Below are 24,894 nucleotides of genomic sequence, written 5' to 3'. Positions count from 1 at the left end.
GATATTGTTCCAGGTCGAGAGACCCACAAGCAACAGCAGTGGATGCTCTAGTGACCCAGTGGGTGTTTCGGTTGGTGTATGTGTTCCCTCCACTTACGCTAATACCAAAGATTCTCAAGATCATAAGAAGAACGGGGGTTCGAGCGATCCTTATTGTCCTAGACTGGCCAAGGAGGGCTTGGTATCCAGATCTTCAGGAGTTACTCATAGAAGATACTCGGCCTCTTCCTCTTCGCGAGGACCTGCTGCGGCAGGGCCGTGCGTGTATCAAGACTTACCGCGGCTATGTTTGACGGCATGGCTGTTGAGCGCCGGATCCTAGCCCGAAAGGGTTTTCCCAAAGAAGTCATTCCCATGCTTATTCAGGCCAGGAAAGGAGTAACATCTAGACATTACCACCGTATTTGGAGAAAATATGTGTCTTGGTGTGAAACCAAGAAGACTCCAACGGAAGAATTTCAGTTAGGACGTTTTCTCCATTTTCTTCAGGTGGGTGTGGATGTAGGCTTAAGATTGGGTTCAATCAAGGTCCAAATTTTGGCTTTGTCCATTTTCTTTCAGAAACAATTGGCTTCTCTTCCGGAAGTTTAGACGTTTCGTGAAGGGAGTTCTGCACATCCAACCTCCTTTTGTGCCTCCTACGGCACCTTGGGATCTTAATGTGATGTTGCAGTTCCTTAAATCGGACTTGTTTGAACCTCTCCAAGAGGTCAAGTTAAAGTTTCTCACTTGGAAAGTGGTCATGCTGTTGGCCTTGGCATCCGCAAGACGGGTGTCTGAGTTAGGGGCCTTGTCTCACAAGAGCCCTTATTTGATCTTCCATGAAGATAGGGCTGAGCTAAGAACTCGTCAGCAATTTCTTCCAAAGGTGGTTTCTTCTTTCCATGTGAACCAACCTATTGTGGTGCCAGTAGCTACTGACACTTCAGCTGTTTCGAAGTCTCTGGATGTGGTCAGAGCTTTTAGAATTTATGTCACGAGAACAGCTCGGATAAGGAAAACAGAGGCTCTGTTTGTCCTGTATGTTCCCAACAAGATTGGGTGCCCTGCTTCTAAGCAGACGATTGCGCGCTGGATCAGATGTACGATTCAGCACGCTCATTCCACAGCAGGATTGCCGGTACCCAATTCGGTGAATGCCCATTCTACTAGAAGGGTGGGCGCCTCTTGGGTGGCTGCCCGGGGCGTCTCTGCATTGCAGCTCTGCCGAGCTGCTACTTGGTCAGGGGCAAAGTTTTACAAGTTTGACACCTTGGCCGCTGATGACCTAAAGTTTGGTCAATCGGTTATGCAGGAACATTCGCACTCCGTACTGAAGTGGACCCCAGCATCCTCTAGGACGTATGAGAAAACAGGATTTTAATACCTACCGGTAAATCCTTTTCTCCTAGTCCGTAGAGGATGCTGGGCACCCAGCCCATTGCGTACTTTATCTGCAGTTGTTATAGTTTACACAAGTGTTGTGTTAAATTTGATTTCGGCATTGCTGAAATGGTCATGCTCGTTGGCATGTGTTGTGTTGAATGCCATGTTGTGCGACATGGTTGAGGTGTGAGCTGGTATGAATCTCACCACTAGCTTTAAAGTAAATCCTTTCTCGGATTGTCCGTCTCCCTGGGCACAGTTCCTATACTGAGGTCTGGAGGAGGGGCATAGAGGGAGGAGCCAGTTCACACTCTGGAAAAGTCGTAAAGTGCCCATGGCTTCTGCGGAACAGTCTATATCCCATGTTACTGAAGTGGACCCCAGCATCCTCTACGGACTAGGAGAAAAGGATTTACCGGTAGGTTTTAAAATCCTGCTTTTGCCCCACTGTGTAATGGGCAGGAGTCAGGGGTCCCATGGCCTCTCAGGCTGTGCTTTCTTTAGTATCCTTTTCGTTTCCACAAAGGCGTGCCTGTTGTACTATGTTTGCAGGTGTGTAAGAACTGGAGGAAGATTAACAAGAGATGGGCGCTAATCTTATTTGCCATTGTCCCATGGACAGTACGCTGATTTCTCCCATCTTACAACTTGTGTATAGGGAAAATAATCTTGCAAGTAATGGTTGTTATTCCTCTGTTCTTAGAGGGTAAGCAAAGCCTGTGGTTGATACTTGCAATAAATGTGGAGTAGCTTGTGTTTGTCCTATGCAAGACCTGTTATGTCCTATACCTTTGCTGATGGGTACCAGAGAGAACTCATCCTTGAGTGAAATTAAAGGAGATGAGTAGAGTGAGTATGTAGTTTTTCCGATTATGCCCCAATCATCCATTCAGATGTATCCATTTCCCCCAGCGAGGGGTATACGGACAGGAGACCCCAGTAATGCTGCCAGGGTGGGGCTATATACAGACAGGGGACCCCAGAGATGCTTCCAGGGTGAGGATATATACTGACAGGAGACCCCAGAGGTGCTGCCAGGGTGGGGATATATACAGACAGGAGACCCCAGTGATGCTGCCAGAGTGGGGAGATATACAGACAGGAGACCCCAGAGATGCTGCCGGGGTGGGGATATATATAGACAGGAGACCCCAGTGATGCTGCCAGGGAGGGGATATATACAGATAGGAGACCCCAGTAATGATTCCTGGGAGGGGATATATACAGACAGGAGACCCCAGTGATGCTGCCAGGGAGGGGAGATATACAGAAAGGAGACCCCAGAGATGCTGCCAGGGAGGGGATATATATTGAAAGGGGACCCCAGAGGTGCTGCCAAGGTGGGAATATATACAGATAGGAGACCCCAGGGATGATGCCAGGGAGGGGATATATACAGACAAAAGACCCCAGAGATGCTGCCAGGGAGGGGAGATATACGGACAGGAGACCCCAGTGATGCTGCCAGGGAGGAGATATATACAGTAGTGCTCCTTTATGCATACACAGACCGGCACTGCCTTTTGTGTGTGTGCACAACTGTACCATCCAGTTGCATACAAATGATGGGTGCGGGCATGTTGTAACGGAGTCAGCGCTCCAACAATTCAGTGGTGCCCTTCCGATGTCCTCTCTAAACTCGTGTTTGTTTTCATGGCAGTGGGAAGCGTCTGTCATGCAGTGAGAAGTTGGTGATGACCAAGGCGGCTGATACAAAGGTATGTGTAATTTACCATTTACTGCTCAGTGTATAATGTGACTTGCCTTATTTCACTATATTTACATGTGTAATGGAAATCCTCCCACAAAGGCGTGCTGGCCGTTACTGTGGGCTGGCACGTAAGAACCGGAGGAAGAATAAGCCAGAACAGAGTCTTCGTGTGTGTCTCATAGCTGGGATGTGCGCTGTGGCTTTGCTCTTACACAGCTTTACCAAGACCGAGTAGATCTCCCTAGAGTATAGCGTCTCCCTATAATCTGATTGGTAGGAAAGATCATCCAATCAGCTCTCAGAGCAGGATAGGAGACCATACATAGTAATACATTTCAGAGCCCAGATAGAATTAAACTAGTTACACATTTGCTGTTGGCGGATGTTGGACTGAATTGCTTTTTATCCGAATTATTATTTTGCCCCACTGTGTAATGGACAGAAGTCAGGGGACCCATGGCCTCTCAGGAATGTGCTTTCTTCAGTATCCTTTTTGTTTCCACTCCTGGAATTAATCTCTACATGATATGATTTATTTTTATGGTCTGTTACATTCAGGTCTCACTGGTGAAAATGAATCTGTCTGATGATAGAAGAGGGTGAGAGCTACATAACAGGTAATTATTTTGCACATTGTCCTTTTTCTCTTTGTTTTTATTGTTTAAGGCGATTATAACCTAAAACGTAACTTCACTCACTGGGGAAAGGAATATTCTACCATGTTTGTATATATCCCTGTATTCCGCACAGTGCTCTATTAAAATATTTATTTACAGGCTACTTCTGCTCTCGCCCCAGGACTCCCTTCCTAGAGGCCTAGGGTCCCCTTCTTGGCTGAGCTGCAGTATAGCCTTTTCTGACCACGTCTGTTGCAGTGTTATCAGCCCTGCATAATGCTACAGTCTCACTAGTGTTTCTGGATAACAGAGCTAGCATTCCAGTATTCATGATTTCAGAAGCTGCAGATGTGTTCTATAGGACAGAACGATGGCTGCCTGCACTGTGCTGTTAGAAGCCCCCTGTTCATCTGCAGAACTGACTGTAATTTCATATCCCCTCCCACAAAGGCGTGCCTGTTGTACTATGTTTGCAGGTGCGTAAGAACTGGAGGAAGATTAACAAGAGATGGGCGCTAATCTTGTTTGCCATTGTCCCATGGACAATACGCTGATTTCTCCAATCTTACAACTTGTGTATAGGGAAAATAATCTTACAAGTAATGGTTGTTATTCCTCTGTTCTTAGAGGGTAAGCAAAGCCTGTGGTTGATACTTGCAATAAATGTGGAGTAGCTTGTGTTTGTCCTATGCAAAGCCTGTTATGTCCTATACCTTTGCTGATGGGTACCAGAGAAAACTCATCCTTGAGTGAAATTAAAGGAGATGAGTAGAGTGAGTATGTAGTTTTTCCGATTATGTCCCAATCATCCATTAAGATGTATCCATTTCCCCCAGCGAGGGGTATATACGGACAGGAGACCCCAGTAATGCTGCCAGGGTGGGGCTATATACAGACAGGAGACCTCAGAGGTGCTTCCAGGGTGAGGATATATACTGACAGGAGACCCCAGAGGTGCTTCCAGGGTGAGGATATATACTGACAGGAGACCCCAGAGGTGCTGCCAGGGTGGGGATATATACAGACTGGAGACCCCAGTGATGCTGCCGTGGTGGGGATATATACAGACTGGAGACCCCAGAGATGCTGCCGTGGTGGGGATATATACAGACAGGAGACCCCAGAGGTGCTGCCAGGGAGGGGATATATACAGATAGGAGACCCCAGTAATGATGCCAGGGAGGGGATATATACAGACTGGAGACCCCAGTGATGCTGCCAGAGTGGGGAGATATACAGACAGGAGACCCCAGAGATGCTGCCGTGGTGGGGATATATACAGACAGGAGACCCCAGTGATGCTGCCAGAGTGGGGATATATAGACAGGAGACCCCAGTGATGACAGGAGACCCCAGTGATGCTGCCAGGGAGGGGATATATACAGACAGGAGACCCCAGAGATGCTGCCAGGGAGGGGATATATATTGACAGGGGACCCCAGAGGTGCTGCCAAGGTTGGAATATATACAGATAGGAGACCCCAGTGATGCTGCCAGGGAGGGGATATATACAGTAGTCCTCCTTTATGCATACGCAGACTGGCACTGCCTTTTGTGTGTGCGCACAATTGTACCATCCAGTTGCATACAAATGATGGGTGGGGGCATGTTGTAATGGAGTCAGTGCTCCAACAATTCAGTGGTGCCCTTCCGATGTCATCTCTAAACTCGTGTTTGTTTTCATGGCAGTGGGAAAAGTCTGTCATGCAGTGAGAAGTTGGTGATGACCAAGGCGGCTGATACAAAGGTATGTGTAACTTACCATTTACTGCTCATTGTATAATGTGAATTGCCTTATTTCCCTATATTTACATGTGTAATGGAAATCCTCCCACAAAGGCGTGCTGGCCGTTACTGTGGGCTGGCACGTAAGAACCGGAGGAAGAATAAGCCAGAACAGAGTCCTCGTGTGTGTCTCATAGCTGGGATGTGCGCTGTGGCTTTGCTCTTACACAGCTTTACCAAGTCCGAGTAGATCTCCGTAGTGTATAGCGTCTCCCTATAATCTGATTGGTAGGAAAGATCATCCAATCAGCTCTCAGAGCAGGGTAGGAGACCATACACAGTAATACATTTCAGAGCCCAGATAGAATTAAACTAGTTACACATTTGGTGTTGGCGGATGTTGGACTGAATTGCGTTTTATCTGAATTATTATTATGCCCCACTGTGTAATGGACAGGAGTCAGGGGTCCCATGGCCTCTCAGGACTCTGCTTTCTTCAGTATCCTTTTTGTTTCCACTCCTGGAATTAATCTCTACATGATATGATTTATTTTTATGGTCTGTTACATTCAGGTCTCACTGGTGAAAATGATTCTGTCTGATGATAGAAGAGGGGGAGAGCTACATAACGGGTAATTATTTTGCACATTGTCCTTTTTCTCTTTGTTTTATTGTTTAAGGCGATTATAACCTAAAACGTAACTTCACTCACTGGGGAAAGGAATATTCTACCATGTTTGTATATATCCCTGTATTCAGCACAGTGCTCTAGTAAAATATTTATTTACAGTCTAATTCTGTTCTCGCCCCGGGACTCCTTCCTAGAGGCCTAGGGTCCCCTTCTTGGCTGAGCTGCAGTATAGCCTTTTCTGACCACGTCTGTTGCAGTGTTATCAGCCCTGCATAATGCTATAGTCTCACTAGTGTTTCTGGATAACAGAGCTAGCATTCCAGTATTCATGATTTCAGAAGCTGCAGATATGTTCTATAGGACAGAACGATGGCTGCCTGCACTGTGCTGTTAGAAGCCCCCTGTTCATCTGCAGAACTGACTGTAATTTCATATCTCCTCCCACGAAGGCGTGCCTGTTGTACTATGTTTGCAGGTGCGTAAGAACTGGAGGAAGATTAACAAGAGATGGGCGCTAATCTTGTTTGCCATTGTCCCATGGACAATACGCTGATTTCTCCCATCTTACAACTTGTGTATAGGGAAAAAAAATCTTGCAAGTAATGGTTGTTATTCCTCTGTTCTTAGAGGGTAAGCAAAGCCTGTGGTTGATACTTGCAATAAATGTGGAGTAGCTTGTGTGTGTCCTATGCAAAGCCTGTTATGTCCTATACCTTTGCTGATGGGTACCAGAGAAAACTCATCCTTGAGTGAAATTAAAGGAGATGAGTAGAGTGAGTATGTCGTTTTTCTGATTATGTCCCAATCATCCATTCAGATGTATCCATTTCCCCCAGCGAGGGGTATACGGACAGGAGACCCCAGTAATGCTGCCAGGGTGGGGCTATATACAGACAGGAGACCCCAGAGGTGCTTCCAGGGTGAGAATATATACTGACAGGAGACCCCAGAGGTGCTTCCAGAGTGAGGATATATACAGACAGGAGACCCCAGTGGTGCTGCCAGGGTGGGGATATATACAGACAGGAGACCCCAGTGATGCTGCCAGAGTGGGGAGATATACAGACAGGAGACCCCAGAGATGCTGCCGTGGTGGGGATATATACAGACAGGAGACCCCAGTGATGCTGCCAGAGTGGGGATATATATAGACAGGAGACCCCAGTGATGACAGGAGACCCCAGTGATGCTGCCAGGGAGGGGATATATACAGATAGGAGACCCCAGTAATGATGCCAGGGAGGGGATATATACAGACAGGAGACCCCAGAGGTGCTTCCAGGGTGAGGATATATACTGACAGGAGACCCCAGAGGTGCTGCCAGGGTGGGGATATATACAGACAGGAGACCCCAGTGATGCTACCAGAGTGGGGAGATATACAGACAGGAGACCCCAGTGATGCTGCCAGAGTGGGGATATATATAGACAGGAGACCCCAGTGATGACAGGAGACCCCAGTGATGCTGCCAGGGAGGGGATATATGCAGACAGGAGACCCCAGAGATGCTGCCAGAGAGGGGAGATATACAGACCGGAGACCCCAGAGATGCTGCCAGGGAGGGGATATATGCAGACAGGAGACCCCAGTGATGCTGCCAAGGTGGGAATATATACAGATAGGAGACCCCAGTGATGCTGCCAGGGTGGGGATATATACAGATAGAAGACCCCAGAGATGCTGTCAGGTAGGGGAGATATACAGACAGGAGACCCCAGTGATGCTGCCAGGGAGGGGAGATATACGGACAGGAGACCCCAGAGATGCTGCCAGGGAGGGGAGATATACAGACAGGAGACCCCAGTGATGATGCCAGGGAGGGTATATATACCGACAGGAGACCCCAGAGATGCTGCCAGGGAGGGGATATATACAGTAGTCCTCCTTTATGCATGCACAGACTGGCACTGCCTTTTGTGTGTGCGCACAATTGTACCATCCAGTTGCATACAAATAATGGGTGCGGGCATGTTGTAATGGAGTCAGCGCTCCAACAATTCAGTGGTGCCCTTCCGATGTCATCTCTAAACTCGTGTTTGTTTTCATGGCAGTGGGAAGCGTCTGTCATGCAGTGAGAAGTTGGTGATGACCAAGGCGGCTGATACAAAGGTATGTGTAACTTACCATTTACTGCTCAGTGTATAATGTGAATTGCCTTATTTCACTATATTTACATGTGTAATGGAAATCCTCCCACAAAGGCGTGCTGGCCGTTACTGTGGGTTGGCACGTAAGAACCGGAGGAAGAATAATCCAGAACAGAGTCCTCATGTGTGTGTCTCATAGCTGGGATGTGCGCTGTGGCTTTGCTCTTACACAGCTTTACCAAGACCGAGTAGATCTCCCTAGAGTATAGCGTCTCCCTATAATCTGATTGGTAGGAAAGATCATCCAATCAGCTCTCAGAGCAGGATAGGAGACCATACACAGTAATACATTTCAGAGCCCAGATAGAATTAAACTAGTTACACATTTGGTGTTGGCGGATGTTGGACTGAATTGCTTTTTATCTGAATTATTATTTTGCCCCACTGTGTAATGGGCAGGAGTCAGGGGTCCCATGGCCTCTCAGGACTGTGCTTTCTTCAGTATCCTTTTTGTTTCCACTCCTGGAATTTACCTCTACATGATATGATTTATTTTTATGGTCTGTTACATTCAGGTCTCACTGGTGAAAATGAATCTGTCTGATGATAGAAGAGGGTGAGAGCTACATAACGGGTAATTATTTTGTACATTGTCCTTTTTCTCTTTGTTTTTATTGTTTAAGGCGATTATAACCTAAAACGTAACTTCACTCACTGGGGAAAGGAATATTCTACCATGTTTGTATATATCCCTGTATTCAGCACAGTGCTCTATTAAAATATTTATTTACAGTCTAATTCTGTTCTCGATCGGGACCCCCTTCCTAGAGGCCTAGGGTCCCCTTCTTGGCTGAGCTGCAGTATAGCCTTTTCTGACCACGTCTGTTGCAGTGTTATCAGCCCTGCATAATGCTATAGTCTCACTAGTGTTTCTGGATAACAGAGCTAGCATTCCAGTATTCATGATTTCAGAAGCTGCAGATATGTTCTATAGGACAGAACGATGGCTGCCTGCACTGTGCTGTTAGAAGCCCCCTGTTCATCTGCAGAACTGACTGTAATTTCATATCTCCTCCCACAAAGGCGTGCCTGTTGTACTATATTTGCAGGTGCGTAAGAACTGGAGGAAGATTAACGAGAGATGGGCGCTAATCTTGTTTGCCATTGTCCCATGGACAATACGCTGATTTCTCCCGTCTTACAACTTGTGTATAGGGAAAAAAAATCTTGCAAGTAATGGTTGTTATTCCTCTGTTCTTAGAGGGTAAGCAAAGCCTGTGGTTGATACTTGCAATAAATGTGGAGTAGCTTGTGTTTGTCCTATGCAAAGCCTGTTATGTCCTATACCTTTGCTGATGGGTACCAGAGAAAACTCATCCTTGAGTAAAATTAAAGGAGATGAGTATGTATCCCTTTCACCCAGTGAAGGGTATACGGACAGGAGACCTCCGTAATGCTGCCAGGGTGGGGCTATATACAGACAGGAGACCCTAGAGGTGCTGCCAGGGTGGGCACATATACAGACAGGAGATCCCAGTGATGCTGCCAGGGAGGGGATATATACAGACAGGAGAACCCAGTGATGCTGCCAGGGAGGGGATATATACAGACAGGAGACCCTAGTGATGCTGCCGGGGACGGGATATATACAGACAGGAGACCCCAGTGATGCTGCCAGGGTGGGCTATATACAGACAGGAGACCCCAGTGATGCTGCCAGGGAGGGGCTATATACAGACAGGAGACCCCAGTGATGCTGCCAGGGTGGGCTATATACAGAAAGGAGACCCCAGTGATGCTGCCAGGGAGGGGATATATACAGACAGGAGACCCCAGAGTTTCTGCCAGGATGGGGATATATACTGACATGAGATCCCAGAGATGCTGCCAGGGAGGGGATATATACTGACAGGAGACCCCAGTGATGCTGCCATGGTGGGGATATATACAGACAGGAGACCCCAGTGATGCTGCCATGGTGGGGATATATACAGACAGGAGACCCCAGTGATGCTGCCATGGTGGAGATATATACAGACAGGAGACCCCAGTGATGCTGCCAGGAAGGAGATATATACAGACAGGAGACCCCAGTGATGCTGCCATGGTGGAGATATATACAGACAGGAGACCCCAGTGATGCTGCCAGGAAGGAGATATATACAGACAGGAGACCCCAGTGATGATGCCAGGGAGGGGATATATACAGACAAAAGACCCCAGAGATGCTGCCAGGGAGGGGAGATATACGGACAGGAGACCTCAGTGATGCTGCCAGGGAGGGGATATATACAGTAGTCCTCCTTTATGCATGCACAGACTGGCACTGCCTTTCGTGTGTGCGCACAACTGTACCATCCAGTTGCATACAAATGATGGGTGGGGGCATGTTGTAATGGAGTCAGCGCTCCAACAATTCAGTAGTGCCCTTCCGATGTCATCTCTAAACTCGTGTTTGTTTTCATGGCAGTGGGAAGCGTCTGTCATGCAGTGAGAAGTTGGTGATGACCAAGGCGGCTGATACAAAGGTATGTGTAACTTACCATTTACTGCTCATTGTATAATGTGAATTGCCTTTTCTCTGACGTCCTAAGTGGATGCTGGGGACTCCGTAAGGACCATGGGGAATAGCGGCTCCGCAGGAGATAGGGCACAAAAGTAAAAGCTTTAGGATCAGGTGGTGTGCACTGGCTCCTCCCCCTATGACCCTCCTCCAAGCCTCAGTTAGGTTTTTGTGCCCGGCCGAGAAGGGTGCAATCTAGGTGGCTCTCCTAAAGAGCTGCTTAGAGTAAAAGTTTTGTTAGGTTTTTTATTTTCAGTGAGTCCTGCTGGCAACAGGCTCACTGCAACGAGGGACTTAGGGGAGAAGAAGTGAACTCACCTGCGTGCAGGATGGATTGGCTTCTTAGGCTACTGGACACTAGCTCCAGAGGGACGATCACAGGTACAGCCTGGATGGGTCACCGGAGCCGCGCTGCCGACCCCCTTGCAGATGCTGAAGAGAGAAGAGGTCCAGAAATCGGCGGCTGAAGACTTCCCAGTCTTCTTAAGGTAGCGCACAGCACGGCAGCTGTGCGCCATTGCTCTCAGCACACTTCACACCAACGGTCACTGAGGGTGCAGGGCGCTGGGGGGGGCGCCCTGGGCAGCAATGAAAGTACCTATGCTGGCTAAAAATACATCACATATAGCCTCTGGGGCTATATGGATGTATTTAACCCCTGCCAGGTTGTCAGAAAAACGGGAGAAGAAGCCCGCCGAAAAGGGGGCGGGGCCTATTCTCCTCAGCACACAGCGCCATTTTCCTACACAGCTCCGCTGCTAGGAAGGCTCCCAGGCTCTCCCCTGCACTGCACTACAGAAACAGGGTTAAAACAGAGAGGGGGGGGCATTTTGTGTGGCGATATTATAATATATTAAGATGCTATAAGGGAAAACACTTATATAAGGTTGTCCCTGTATAATTATAGCGTTTTGGTGTGTGCTGGCAAACTCTCCCTCTGTCTCCCCAAAGGGCTAGTGGGGTCCTGTCCTCTATCAGAGCATTCCCTGTGTGTGTGCTGTGTGTCGGTACGTGTGTGTCGACATGTATGAGGACGATGTTGGTGAGGAGGCGAAGCAATTGCCTGTAATGGTGATGTCACTCTCTAGGGAGTCGACACCGGAATGGATGGCTTATTTAGGGAATTACGTGATAATGTCAACACGCTGCAAGGTCGGTTGACGACATGAGACGGCCGGCAAACCAATTAGTACCTGTCCAGGCGTCTCAAACACCGTCAGGGGCTTTAAAACGCCCATTACCTCAGTCGGTCGACACGGACACTGACTCCAGTGTCGACGGTGAAGAAACAAACGTATTTTCCATTAGGGCCACACGTTACATGTTAAGGGCAATGAAGGAGGTGTTACATATTTCTGATACTACAAGTACCACAAAAAAGGGTATTATGTGGGGTGTGAAAAAACTACCTGTAGTTTTTCCTGAATCAGATAAATTAAATGAAGTGTGTGATGATGCGTGGGTTTCCCCCGATAGAAAATTATTGGCGTTATACCCTTTCCCGCCAGAAGTTAGGGCGCGTTGGAAAACACCCCCTAGGGTGGATAAGGCGCTCACACGCTTATCAAAACAAGTCGCTTATCAAAACAAGTGGCGTTACCGTCTCCAGATACGGCCGCCCTCAAGGAGCCAGCTGATAGGAGGCTGGAAAATATCCTAAAAAGTATATACACACATACTGGTGTTATACTGCGACCAGCGATCGCCTCAGCCTGGATGTGCAGCGCTGGGGTGGCTTGGTCGGATTCCCTGACTGAAAATATTGATACCCTTGACAGGGACAGTATTTTATTGACTATAGAGCATTTAAAAGATGCATTTCTATATATGCGAGATGCACAGAGGGATATTTGCACTCTGGCATCAAGAGTAAGTGCGATGTCCATGTCTGCCAGAAGATGTTTATGGACACGACAGTGGTCAGGTGATGCAGATTCCAAACGGCACATGGAAGTATTGCCGTATAAAGGGGAGGAGTTATTTGGGGTCGGTCCATCGGACCTGGTGGCCACGGCAACAGCTGGAAAATCCACCTTTTTTACCCCAAGTCACATCTCAGCAGAAAAAGACACCGTCTTTTCAGCCTCAGTCCTTTCGTCCCCATAAGGGCAAGCGGGCAAAAGGCCAGTCATATCTGCCCAGGGGTAGAGGAAAGGGAAGAAGACTGCAGCAGGCAGCTCCTTCCCAGGAACAGAAGCCCTCCACCGCTTCTGCCAAGTCCTCAGCATGACGCTGGGGCCGTACAAGCGGACTCAGGTGCAGTGGGGGGTCGTCTCAAGAGTTTCAGCGCGCAGTGGGCTCACTCGCAAGTGGACCCCTGGATCCTACAAGTAGTATCCCAGGGGTACAGATTGGAAGTTCGAGACGTCTCCCCCTCGCAGGTTCCTGAAGTCTGCTTTACCAACGTCTCCCTCCGACAGGGAGGCAGTATTGGAAACAATTCACAAGCTGTATTCCCAGCAGGTGATAATCAAAGTACCCCTCCTACAACAAGGAAAGGGGTATTATTCCACACTATTTGTGGTACTGAAGCCAGACGGCTCGGTGAGACCTATTCTAAATCTGAAATCTTTGAACACTTACATACAAAGGTTCAAATCAAGATGGAGTCACTCAGAGCAGTGATAGCGAACCAGGAAGAAGGGGACTATATGGTGTCCCTGGACATCAAGGATGCTTACCTCCATGTCCCAATTTGCCCTTCTCACCAAGGGTACCTCAGGTTCGTGGTACAGAACTGTCACTATCAGTTTCAGACGCTGCCGTTTGGATTGTCCACGGCACCCCGGGTCTTTACCAAGGTAATGGCCGAAATGATGATTCTTCTTCAAAGAAAAGGCGTCTTAATTATCCCTTACTTGGACGATCTCCTGATAAGGGCAAGGTCCAGAGAACAGTTGGAGGTCGGAGTAGCACTATCTCAAGTAGTTCTACGACAGCACGGGTAGATTCTAAATATTCCAAAATCGCAGCTGATTCCGACGACACGTCTGCTGTTCCTAGGGATGATTCTGGACACAGTCCAGAAAAAGGTGTTTCTCCCGGAGGAGAAAGCCAGGGAGTTATCCGAGCTAGTTAGGAACCTCCTAGAACCAGGCCAAGTGTCAGTGCATCAATGCACAAGAGTCCTGGGAAAAATGGTGGCTTCTTACGAAGCGATTCCATTCGGCAGATTTCACGCAAGAATTTTTCAGTGGGATCTGCTGGACGAATGGTCCGGATCGCATCTTCAGATGCATCAGCGGATAATCCTGTCTCCAAGGACAAGGGTGTCTCTTCTGTGGTGGCTGCAGAGTGCTCATCTACTAGAGGGCAGCAGATTCGGCATTCAGGACTTGGTCCTGGTGACCACGGATGCCAGCCTGAGAGGCTGGGGAGCAGTCACACAGGGAAGAAATTTCCAAGGAGTGTGGTCAAGTCTGGAGACTTCTCTCCACATAAATATACTGGAGCTAAGGGCAATTTACAATGCTCTGAGCCTAGGAAGACCTCTGCTTCAAAGTCAACCGGTGCTGATCCAGTCGGACAACATCACGGCAGTCGCCCACGTAAACAGACAGGGCGGCACAAGAAGCAGGAGGGCAATGGCAGCAAGGATTCTTCGCTGGGCGAAAAATCATGTGATAACACTGTCAGCGGTGTTCATTCCGGGAGTGGACAACTGGGAAGCAGACTTCCTCAGCAGGCACGACCTCCACCCGGGAGAGTGGGGACTACATCTGGAAGTCTTCCACATGATTGTGAACCGTTGGGAAAGACCAAAGGTGGACATGATGGCGTCCCGTCTGAACAAAAAACTGGACAGGTATTGCGCCAGGTCAAGAGACCCTCAGGCAATAGCAGGGACGCTCTGGTAACACCGTGGGTGTACCAGTCGGTGTATGTGTTCCCTCCTCTGCCTCTCATACCCAAGGTACTGAGAATTATAAGACGGAGAGGAGTAAGAACTATACTCGTGGCTCCGGATTGGCCAAGAAGGACTTGGTACCCGGAACTTCAAGAGATACTAAGAAGGGACTTGCTTCAGCAAGGATCATGTCTGTTCCAAGTCTTACCGCGGCTGCGTTTGACGGCATGGCGGTTGAACGCCGGATCCTAAGGGAAAAAGGCATTCCGGAAGAGGTCATCCCTACCCTGGTCAGAGCCAGGAAGGAGGTGACCGCACAACATTATCACCACATTTGGCGAAAATATGTTGCATGGTGTGAGGCCAGGAAGGCCCCACGGAGGAATTTCAACTCGGTCGATTCCTGCATTTCCTGCAAACAGGAGTGTCTATGGGCCTCAAATTGGGGTCCATTAAGGTTCAAATTTCGTCCCTGTCGATTTTCTTCCAGAAAGAATTGGCTTCAGTTCCTGAAGTCCAGAAGTTTGTCAGGGGAGTACTGCATATACAACCCCCTTTTGTGCCTCCAGTGGCACTGTGGGATCTCAACGTAGTTCTGGGATTCCTCAAATCACATTGGTTTAAACCGCTCAAATCTGTGGATTTGAAATATCTCACATGGAAAGTGACCATGCTGTTGGCCCTGGCCTCGGCCAGGCGAGTGTCAGAATTGGCGGCTTTGTCTCACAAAAGCCCATATCTGATTGTCCATTCGGACAGGGCAGAGCTGCGGACTCGTCCCCAGTTTCTCCCTAAGGTGGTGTCAGCGTTTCACCTGAACCAGCTTATTGTGGTACCTGCGGCTACTAGGGACTTGGAGGACTCCAAGTTGCTAGATGTTGTCAGGGCCCTGAAAATATATGTTTCCAGGACGGCTGGAGTCAGGAAAACTGACTTGCTGTTATCCTGTATGCACCCAACAAACTGGGTGCTCTTGCTTCTAAGCAGACGATTGTTAGTTGGATGTGTAGTACAATTCAGCTTGCACATTCTGTGGCAGGCCTGCCACAGCCAAAATATGTAAATGCCCATTCCACAAGGAAGGTGGGCTCATCTTGGGCGGCTGCCCGAGGGGTCTCGGCTTTACAACTTTGCCGAGCTGCTACTTGGTCAGGGGCAAACACGTTTGCAAAATTCTACAAATTTGATACCCTGGCTGAGGAGGACCTGGAGTTCTCTCATTCGGTGCTGCAGAGTCATCCGCACTCTCCCGCCCGTTTGGGAGCTTTGGTATAATCCCCATGGTCCTTACGGAGTCCCCAGCATCCACTTAGGACGTCAGAGAAAATAAGAATTTACTTACCGATAATTATATTTCTCGTAGTCCGTAGTGGATGCTGGGCGCCCATCCCAAGTGCGGACTGTCTGCAATACTTGTACATAGTTATTGTTAACTAAAACGGGTTATTATTGTTGTGAGCCATCTTTTCAGAGGCTCCGCTGTTATCATGCTGTTAACTGGGTTCAGATCACAGGTTGTACAGTGTGATTGGTGTGGCTGGTATGAGTCTTACCCGGGATTCAAAATCCTTCCTTATTGTGTACGCTCGTCCGGGCACAGTATCCTAACTAAGGCTTGGAGGAGGGTCATAGGGGGAGGAGCCAGTGCACACCACCTGATCCTAAAGCTTTTACTTTTGTGCCCTGTCTCCTGCGGAGCCGCTATTCCCCATGGTCCTTACGGAGTCCCCAGCATCCACTACGGACTACGAGAAATAGAATTATCGGTAAGTAAATTCTTATTATTCACTATATTTACATGTGTAATGGAAATCCTTCCACAAAGGCGTGCTGGCCGTTACTGTGGGTTGGCACGTAAGAACCGGAGGAAGAATAATCCAGAACAGAGTCCTCGTGTGTGTCTCATAGCTGGGATGTGCGCTGTGGCTTTGCTCTCACACAGCTTTACCAAGTCCAAGTAGATCTCCCTAGTGCAGAGGTTCTCAAACTCTGTCCTCGGGGGCACACACACTGCATGTTTTGCATGTCTCCTCACAGAATCGCAAGTGAAATAATTAGCTCCACCTGTGGACCTTTTAAAATGTCAGTGAGTAATTAATACACCTGTGCACCTGCTGGGTTACCTGCAAAACATGCACTGTGTGGGCTCCCGAGGACCGAGTTTGAGAACCTCTTCCCTAGTGTATAGCATCTCCCTATAATCTGATTGGTAGGAAAGATCATCCAATCAGCTCTCAGAGCAGGGTAGGAGACCATACACAGTAATATATTTCAGAGCTCAGATAGAATTAAACTAGTTACACATTTGGTGTTGGCGGATGTTGGACTGAATTGCTTTTTATCTGAATTATTATTTTGCCCCACTGTGTAATTGACAGAAGTCAGGGGTCCCATGGCCTCTCAGGACTCTGCTTTCTTCAGTATCCTTTTTGTTTCCACTCCTGGAATTAATCTCTACATGATATGATTTATTTTTATGGTCTGTTACATTCAGGTCTCACTGGTGAAAATGAATCTGTCTGATGATAGAAGAGGGTGAGAGCTACATAACAGGTAATTATTTTGTACATTGTCCTTTTTCTCTTTGTTTTTATTGTTTAAGGTGATTATAACCTAAAACGTAACTTCACTCACTGGGGAAAGGAATATTCTTAAAGAAACAAAATAAAAGGACTGCGCTTAACGCTATCTGATAAACCAAGCTGCTGCAGGAGTATGAAGGGAATCCACTTTTCCCAATGTTACGTTAAGAAACCAAAAAAAGCCCTCCAAGCGCTATGATATCAGATATTAACACTTCTACTTAAATTATTGATCATACATCTTTATGGAAAATATTTTATTTAAAAATATGTAGGCACAAAAATACACATTTATTTAATTAATATCTAGAAAAAAGTGAGTCCTAATACCGGTATACTACATATAAACAATACAACATAAAATATATATTAGGGGGTGAAATGCCTTAGCAAATCTTTCACCTTAGAGGATAGTTATATCCTTTATAATGTGCAGTATGATAGGTCCCAAAATCTTGCAGTGTCCTTATTAAGAACTTTCTTACAAATGAAACTCGTAAAAGTCCATAATTTCTTCAAGGGCATTCATAAACATAAAGTGGAAGTCACTTCTAGAAGTTGGGAATCACCGCAACTTACTTGTAAATCCGTAGGTATCAAAGAAAACAAAGCATCAGATGTCCGCCGGCAGACGTGGTGTGGTGCTCTAGCATCAACTAGTTTCGCCTGTCTAGCAGGCTTCGTCAGGATAACTGAGTGCACCATCTGTCCTGCTTTTATAGCTCCCTCTGGTAGCGGTTCCCATGGAGACGGATAGACACTTCCGCCCCTCTGATAGTGTCTATCCATCTCCATGGGAACCGCTATCAGAGCTAGCGGAAGTGTCTATCCGTCTCCATGGGAACCGCTAACGCCCCTCATCTCACTTTCATCGTAGCTTCCGCTCTTACTCCAGCTTTGTATATCGCCTTTGCTGCTTCCAGCTTCCGCCCTTCTTTCATAAGGTCCTCCTCCACTGGACGCATCACTTCCGTCCTCGTTCTTACCATATGTTGTTTACCGTTGTCACGGCTACCAGTGCTCAACCGTCAGTTCCGTCTTTACTGACTTCCTCCATCAGGGCTGGTTAGGGCGGAACTTGCCCCGGGACTCCCTTCCTAGAGGCCTAGGGTCCCCTTCTTGGCTGAGCTGCAGTATAGGAAAAAAACTCTGTTCCCTAATGCACACCGAGTGAATAATATTACTATATAATAATAGTCAGATAATACGGAGATCTTAGTTGCGTATATCTGCAGATATAGGGTTAAGCCCCCAGGCCGATCGACAAGGCTTCTCCGTCACTGGGGGTCCCTAATACTAGGTATGGGCCTGGGGCGCAGGACCCCACAATGTCGGCACAGGTCGGCCACCCCAGGTCAGCACACAGGTGAAAATTAATAGGGGTTAATAAGAAGCACAGAAGTGCTATGTAAGTGGTGTGATTAAAATAATATATACAAAGTGATAGGAAAAATAATAATAAGTGTTAATAAAGTGTTAGGGTGTGCCGACCTGCAGCAGCCCACCCATACCGACACAGGGGCCACTGCACCCCACACCCACCCCATAAATAATTACATATATATATCTGGGTTAAATTCCCAGTGTAAGGCCACATGGTAATGGCACCTACAGCATCTGAGAGCCAGCTTACCTGGGGATACCCCTGGCTTCCCCTATGGCATATGCCATAGGGGAAGCCAGGGGTATCCCCAGGTAAGCTGGCTCTCAGATGCTGTAGGTGCCATTACCATGTGGCCTTACACTGGGAATTTAACCCAGATATATATATGTAATTATTTATGGGGTGGGTGTGGGGTGCAGTGGCCCCTGTGTCGGTATGGGTGGGCTGCTGCAGGTCGGCACACCCTAACACTTTATTAACACTTATTATTATTTTTCCTATCACTTTGTATATATTATTTTAATCACACCACTTACATAGCACTTCTGTGCTTCTTATTAACCCCTATTAATTTTCACCTGTGTGCTGACCTGGGGTGGCCGACCTGTGCCGACATTGTGGGGTCCTGCGCCCCAGGCCCATACCTAGTATTAGGGACCCCCAGTGACGGAGAAGCCTTGTCGATCGGCCTTGGGGCTTAACCCTATATCTGCAGATATACGCAACTAAGATCTCCGTATTATCTGACTATTATTATATAGTAATATTATTCACTCGGTGTGCATTAGGGAACACAGTTTTTTTCCTACACAGAATTACCCCTCCCCTTTTAGCACCTGAGTGACATTACAATCTGATTGAGCAGCTTTCCACCTTGTGAGCTGCAGTATAGCCTTTTCTGACCATGTCTGTTTCAGTATTATCAGCCCTGAATAATGCTATAGTCTCACTAGTGTTTCTGGATAACAGAACTAGCATTCCAGTATTCATGATTTCAGAAGCTGCAGATGTGTTCTATAGGACAGAACGATGGCTGCCTGCACTGTGCTGTTAGAAGCCCCCTGTTCATCTGCAGAACTGACTGTAATTTCATATCTCCTCCCACAAAGGCGTGCCTGTTGTACTATGTTTGCAGGTGCGTAAGAACTGGAGGAAGATTAACGAGAGATGGGCGCTAATCTTATTTGCCATTGTCCCATGGACAATACGCTGATTTCTCCCGTCTTACAACTTGTGTATAGGGAAAAAAAATCTTGCAAGTAATGGTTGTTATTCCTCTGTTCTTAGAGGGTAAGCAAAGCCTGTGGTTGATACTTGCAATAAATGTGGAGTAGCTTGTGTTTGTCCTATGCAAGACCTGTTATGTCCTATACCTTTGCTGATGGGTACCAGAGAAAACTCATCCTTGAGTGAAATTAAAGGAGATGAGTATGTATCCCTTTCACACAGTGAAGGGTATACAGACAGGAGACCTCAGTGATGCTGCCAGGGTGGGGCTATATACAGACAGGAGACCCTAGAGGTGCTTCCAGGGTGGGGATATATACTGACAGGAGACCACAGAAGTGCTGCCAGGGTGGGGATATATACAGACAGGAGACCCCAGAGGTGCTGCCAGGGTGGGGATATATACGGACAGGAGACCCCAGTGATGCTGCCAGGGTGGGGCTATATACAGACAGGAGACCCTAGAGGTGCTTCCAGGGTGGGGATATATACAGACAGGAGACCCCAGAGTTGCTGCCAGGGAGGGGAGATATACATACAGGAGACCCCAGAGGTGCTGCCAGGGAGGGGCTATATACAGACAGGAGATCCCAGAGATGCTGCCGGGGTGGGGATATATACTGACAGGAGACCGCAGAGGTGCTGCCAGGGTGGTCACATATACAGACATGAGACCCCAGTGATGTTGCTAGGGAGGGGATATATACAGACAGGGGACCCCAGTGATGCTGCCAGGGAGGGGATATATACAGGCAGGAGACCCCAGTGATGCTGCCAGGGAGGGGATATATATTGACAGGAGACCCCAGAGGTGCTGCCAGTGTGGGAATATATACAGACAGGAGACCCCAGAGGTGCTGCCAGGGTGGGGATATATACAGACAGGAAACCCCAGTGATGCTGCCAGAGTGGAGAGATATATACAGACAGGAGACCCCAGTGATGCTGCCAGGGTGGGGCTATATGCAGACAGGAGATCCCAGAGATGCTGCCGTGGTGGGGATATATACTGACAGGAGACCGCAGAGGTGCTGCCAGGGTGGTCACATATCAGACAGGAGACCCCAGTGATGCTGCCAGGGAGGGGATATATACAGACAGGGGACCCCAGTGATGCTGCCAGGGAGGGGATATATACAGGCAGGAGACCCCAGTGATGCTGCCAGGGAGGGGATATATATTGACAGGAGACCCCAGAGGTGCTGCCAGGGAGGGGATATGTACATACAGGAGACCCCAGTGATGCTGCCAGGGTGGGGATATATACAGACAGGAGATGCCAGTGATGTGCCAGGGAGGGAAGATATACAGACAGGAGACCCCAGATTTGCTGCCAGGGAGGGGAGCTATACAGACAGGAGACCCCAGTGATGCTGCCAGGGTGGGGATGTATACAGACAGGAGACCCCAGTGATGCTGCCAGGGTGGGGATGTATACAGACAGGAGACCCCAGTGATGCTGTCAGGTAGGGGCTATATACAGACAGGAGACCCCAGAGATGCTGCCAGGGAGGGGAGATATACAGACAGGAGACCCCAGAGGTGCTGCCAGGGTGGGGATATATACAAACAGGAGACCCCAGTGATGCTGCCAGGGAGGGGATATATACAGACTGGAGACCCCAGAGTTGCTGCCAGGGAGGGGAAATATATAGAGGTCCTCCCTTGTGCATGCACAGACTGGCACTGCCTTTTGTGTGTGTGCACAACTGTACCATCCAGTAGCATACAAATGATGGGTGCGGGCATGTTGTAATGGAGTCAGCGCTCCAACAATTTAGTGGTGCCCTTCCAATGTCATCTCTAAACTCGTGTTTGTTTTCATGGCAGTGGGAAGCGTCTGTCATACAGTGAGAATTTGATGATGAGCAAAGCGGCTCATACAAAGGTATGTGTAACTTACCATTTACTGCTCATTGTATAATGTGAATTGCCTTACATAGTAACTAAAGTTGAAAAAAGACAATTGTCCATCGAGTTCAACCTATTTGTGGTCTCCTATGCAGTCTTATTATAGGACTAGTTATTTTTATGTTAGGACTAGTTATATTAACTATAATGCGTGCCTACGCACCATAACCCTGAATATCTTTATCCAATAGGAATTTATCTAACCCATTCTTAAAGGTGTTGACTGAGTCCGCAGTTACTACTCTCTCAGGCAGGGAATTCCAAACACGTATTGTCCTTACTGTGAGAAAACCTTTTCGCCTCAATGTGCGGAAACTCCTCTCCTCTAACCTAAGCGAGTGACCACGTGTCCTCTGTGCTGATCTTATAGAAAACAGGTCCCTCCCAAGCTCTGTGTATTTACCCCTTATATATATGTAGATTTTGATCATGTCCCCTCTTAGTCTCCTCTTTTCCAATGTAAACATGCCTAGCCTTACAAGCCTTTCCTCGTATTCCAGCGTATCCATGCCCTTGATTAGTTTGGTCGCCCGCTTCTGAACCTTTTCTAGCTCCAGGATATCCTTTTTGTAATATGGTGCCCAAAATTGCACACAGTATTCAAGATGAGGCCTCACTAGTGATTTATATAATGGGAGTATAATACTCTTGTCCCTTGCATCAATTCCCCGTTTTATGCATGCTAATTTATCTTATTAGCCTTCTATGCTGCACTCCTACTTTGGGTACTGCTGCTTAATTTGTTATCTATGTGAACCCCTAAGTCTTTTTCCAGTACAGATTCCCCTAATATTACCCCATTTAGTATGTAGGTGTTATTTTTGGTCTTGTCCCCACAGTGCATTACCTTACACTTGTCTGTGTTGAATCTCATTTTCCATTTTGCTGCCCATGCTTCTAGTTTAGTCAAGTCGTTCTGAAGAGACTCAGCATCCCCCTCCGTATTTATAACCTTACACAATTTGGTATCGTCTACGAAAATTGATACCATGCTCTCTAGACCTACTGTTAGGTCATTGATGAAAATGTTGAACAAAAGTGGTCCAAGTACTGACCCTTCTGGCACACCACTTAGTACTTTAGTCCAATTTGAAAATGATCCATTGACCACAATGCGCTGCTACCTATTATCTAACCAATTACTGACCCAAGTGCATATTGTGCTCCCTAGCCCTATTTCTTGTAGCTTGTAGATAAGACGCATGTGTGGTACAGTGTCGAAAGCTTTGGCAAAGTCTAAAAAGATTATATACACCTCCTTACCCTTATCCAGGTTCGCACTTACTGTTTCATAAAAGCCAAGTAAGTTGGTCTGACATGATCTGTCCTTCACAAATTCATGTTGGTTCCTTTTAATGACCTTATTTGCTTCAAGGAACTTTTGAATACTGTCCCTTAGAATACATTCCAATACTTTCCCCACTACAGATGTAAGACTAACTGGTCTATAATTACCTGGTTCAGCTTAGCTCCCCTTTTTAAATATCGGCACTACCTCCGCCATATGCCAGTCTTTGGGAAGCATACCCGATTTAACCGAATCCATGAAGATCAAAAATAAAGGTCTTGCTAGTTCAGCGTGCAGCTCTATAAGAACCCTCAGGTGAATTCCATCGGGACCAGGTGACTTATTAATCTTTAACTTTTTTAATCGGTCACAGACTACCTCCTCACATAAATAAGCATTTAGCAGTGGGATATTATCTTTATTGAGATTGTGTTAGACCCAGCATTTGGTCCTGTCTGGTAAATACTGTTGAAAAAAACTTGTTTAGTTTGTTTGCTATGTCATTATCATTTTTGATCAAGACTCCCCTCTTGTCCTTTAAAGGGCCTATACTCCTTTATTAGTCTGTTGCTGTTGATGTACTTGGAAAAAAAATTTGGTATTCGCTTTGCTTTCCTTTGCTACTAGTTTTTCAGTTTCTACTTTAGCCACTCTTATTCCTTTTTTGCGTATTTTGTTATAGTCCATATAGTGCTGAAATGACTCCGCATCCCCCTCAGATTTTTATTTTTTAAATGCTCGTCTTTTTTTGTCCATTAACTCCTTTATATTTTTGTTAAACCACATTGGTTTGGGATTTTTATTCCTTTTTTTGCTGCTGGTGGGAATAAATTTACGAGTATTATTAATTAGCAGTTATTTTTATTCATCCCATTTTTCTGTAGTATTTTTTCCTTGAAACAGAATTTCCCTTTTAATGTACCTTAACGCTTCCTTCATCATGTCAAAGTTGGCTTTGCTAAAGTTTAGAGTCCTAGTTGAGCCAGTATAGGACTGCTTATGAAAACTGATATTGAATGTGACCATATTGTGGTCGCTGTTACCTATGGGCTCTCCTACTTCAATATTTGATACCAATTCCCTATTGTTAGTAAATACCAGGTCTAAGGTTGCATTGTACCTAGTTGGTGCATCGATTAATTGAACTAAGTAATTATCATTTAGCGTGTTTAAAAACATATTGCCCCTAGCAGCATCACATGAATTGATTTTCCAGTTTATCTCGGGATAGTTAAAGTCTCCCATCAATACTATGTCTCCTACTCCTGCTGCTGTTTCAGTTTGGTTCACTATATTTACCTTATTTCACTATATTTACATGTGTAATGGAAACCCTCCCGCAAAGGCGTGCTGGCCGTTACTGTGGGCTGGCACGTAAGAACCGGAGGAAGAATAATCCAGAACAGAGTCCTCATGTGTGTGTCTCATAGCTGGGATGTGCGCTGTGGCTTTGCTCTTACACAGCTTTACCAAGTCCGAGTAGATCTCCGTAGTGTATAGCATCTCCCTCTAATCTGATTGGTAGGAAAGATCATCCAATCAGCTCTCAGAGCAGGATAGGAGACCATACACAGTAATACATTTCAGAGCCCAGATAGAATTAAACTAGTTACACATTTTGTGTTGGCGGATGTTGGACTGATTTGCGTTTTATCTGAATTATTATTTTGCCCCACTGTGTAATGGGCAGGAGTCAGGGGTCCCATGGCCTCTCAGGACTCTGCTTTCTTCAGTATCCTTTTTGTTTCCACTCCTGGAATTCACCTCTACATGATATGATTTATTTTTATGGTCTGTTACATTCAGGTCTCACTGGTGAAAATGAATCTGTCTGATGATAGAAGAGGGTGAGAGCTACATAACAGGTAATTATTTTGCACATTGTCCTTTTTCTCTTTGTTTTATTGTTTAAGGCGATTATAACCTAAAACGTAACTTCACTCACTGGGGAAAGG

General features: G+C 46.9%; 1 long non-coding RNA gene across 6 annotated transcripts in view; it reads left to right on the top strand.

The window, feature by feature from the left end:
- Nucleotides 1-24,894, top strand: part of LOC134980662 (uncharacterized) — an 88,819-nt gene that overhangs the window by 38,286 nt on the left and 25,639 nt on the right. For 4 of the 6 annotated variants that reach the window (XR_010190449.1, XR_010190448.1, XR_010190452.1 and 1 more), the window contains 10 exons: nucleotides 3,026-3,083; nucleotides 3,635-3,693; nucleotides 5,383-5,440; nucleotides 5,992-6,050; nucleotides 8,102-8,159; nucleotides 8,713-8,771; nucleotides 10,608-10,665; nucleotides 17,042-17,100; nucleotides 21,571-21,628; nucleotides 24,746-24,804. This is a non-coding gene — a long non-coding RNA (uncharacterized LOC134980662). The remainder of the gene's footprint in view (nucleotides 1-3,025; nucleotides 3,084-3,634; nucleotides 3,694-5,382; nucleotides 5,441-5,991; nucleotides 6,051-8,101; nucleotides 8,160-8,712; nucleotides 8,772-10,607; nucleotides 10,666-17,041; nucleotides 17,101-21,570; nucleotides 21,629-24,745; nucleotides 24,805-24,894) is intronic. The other 2 variants (XR_010190451.1, XR_010190450.1) reach the window with 2 other exon arrangements.

The sequence above is a fragment of the Pseudophryne corroboree genome, chromosome 12 (genome assembly GCF_028390025.1).
Source record: "Pseudophryne corroboree isolate aPseCor3 chromosome 12, aPseCor3.hap2, whole genome shotgun sequence".
In the NCBI taxonomy this organism is placed as follows: Eukaryota; Metazoa; Chordata; class Amphibia; order Anura; family Myobatrachidae; genus Pseudophryne; species Pseudophryne corroboree.
This window is presented reverse-complemented; position numbering and strand designations above follow the sequence as displayed.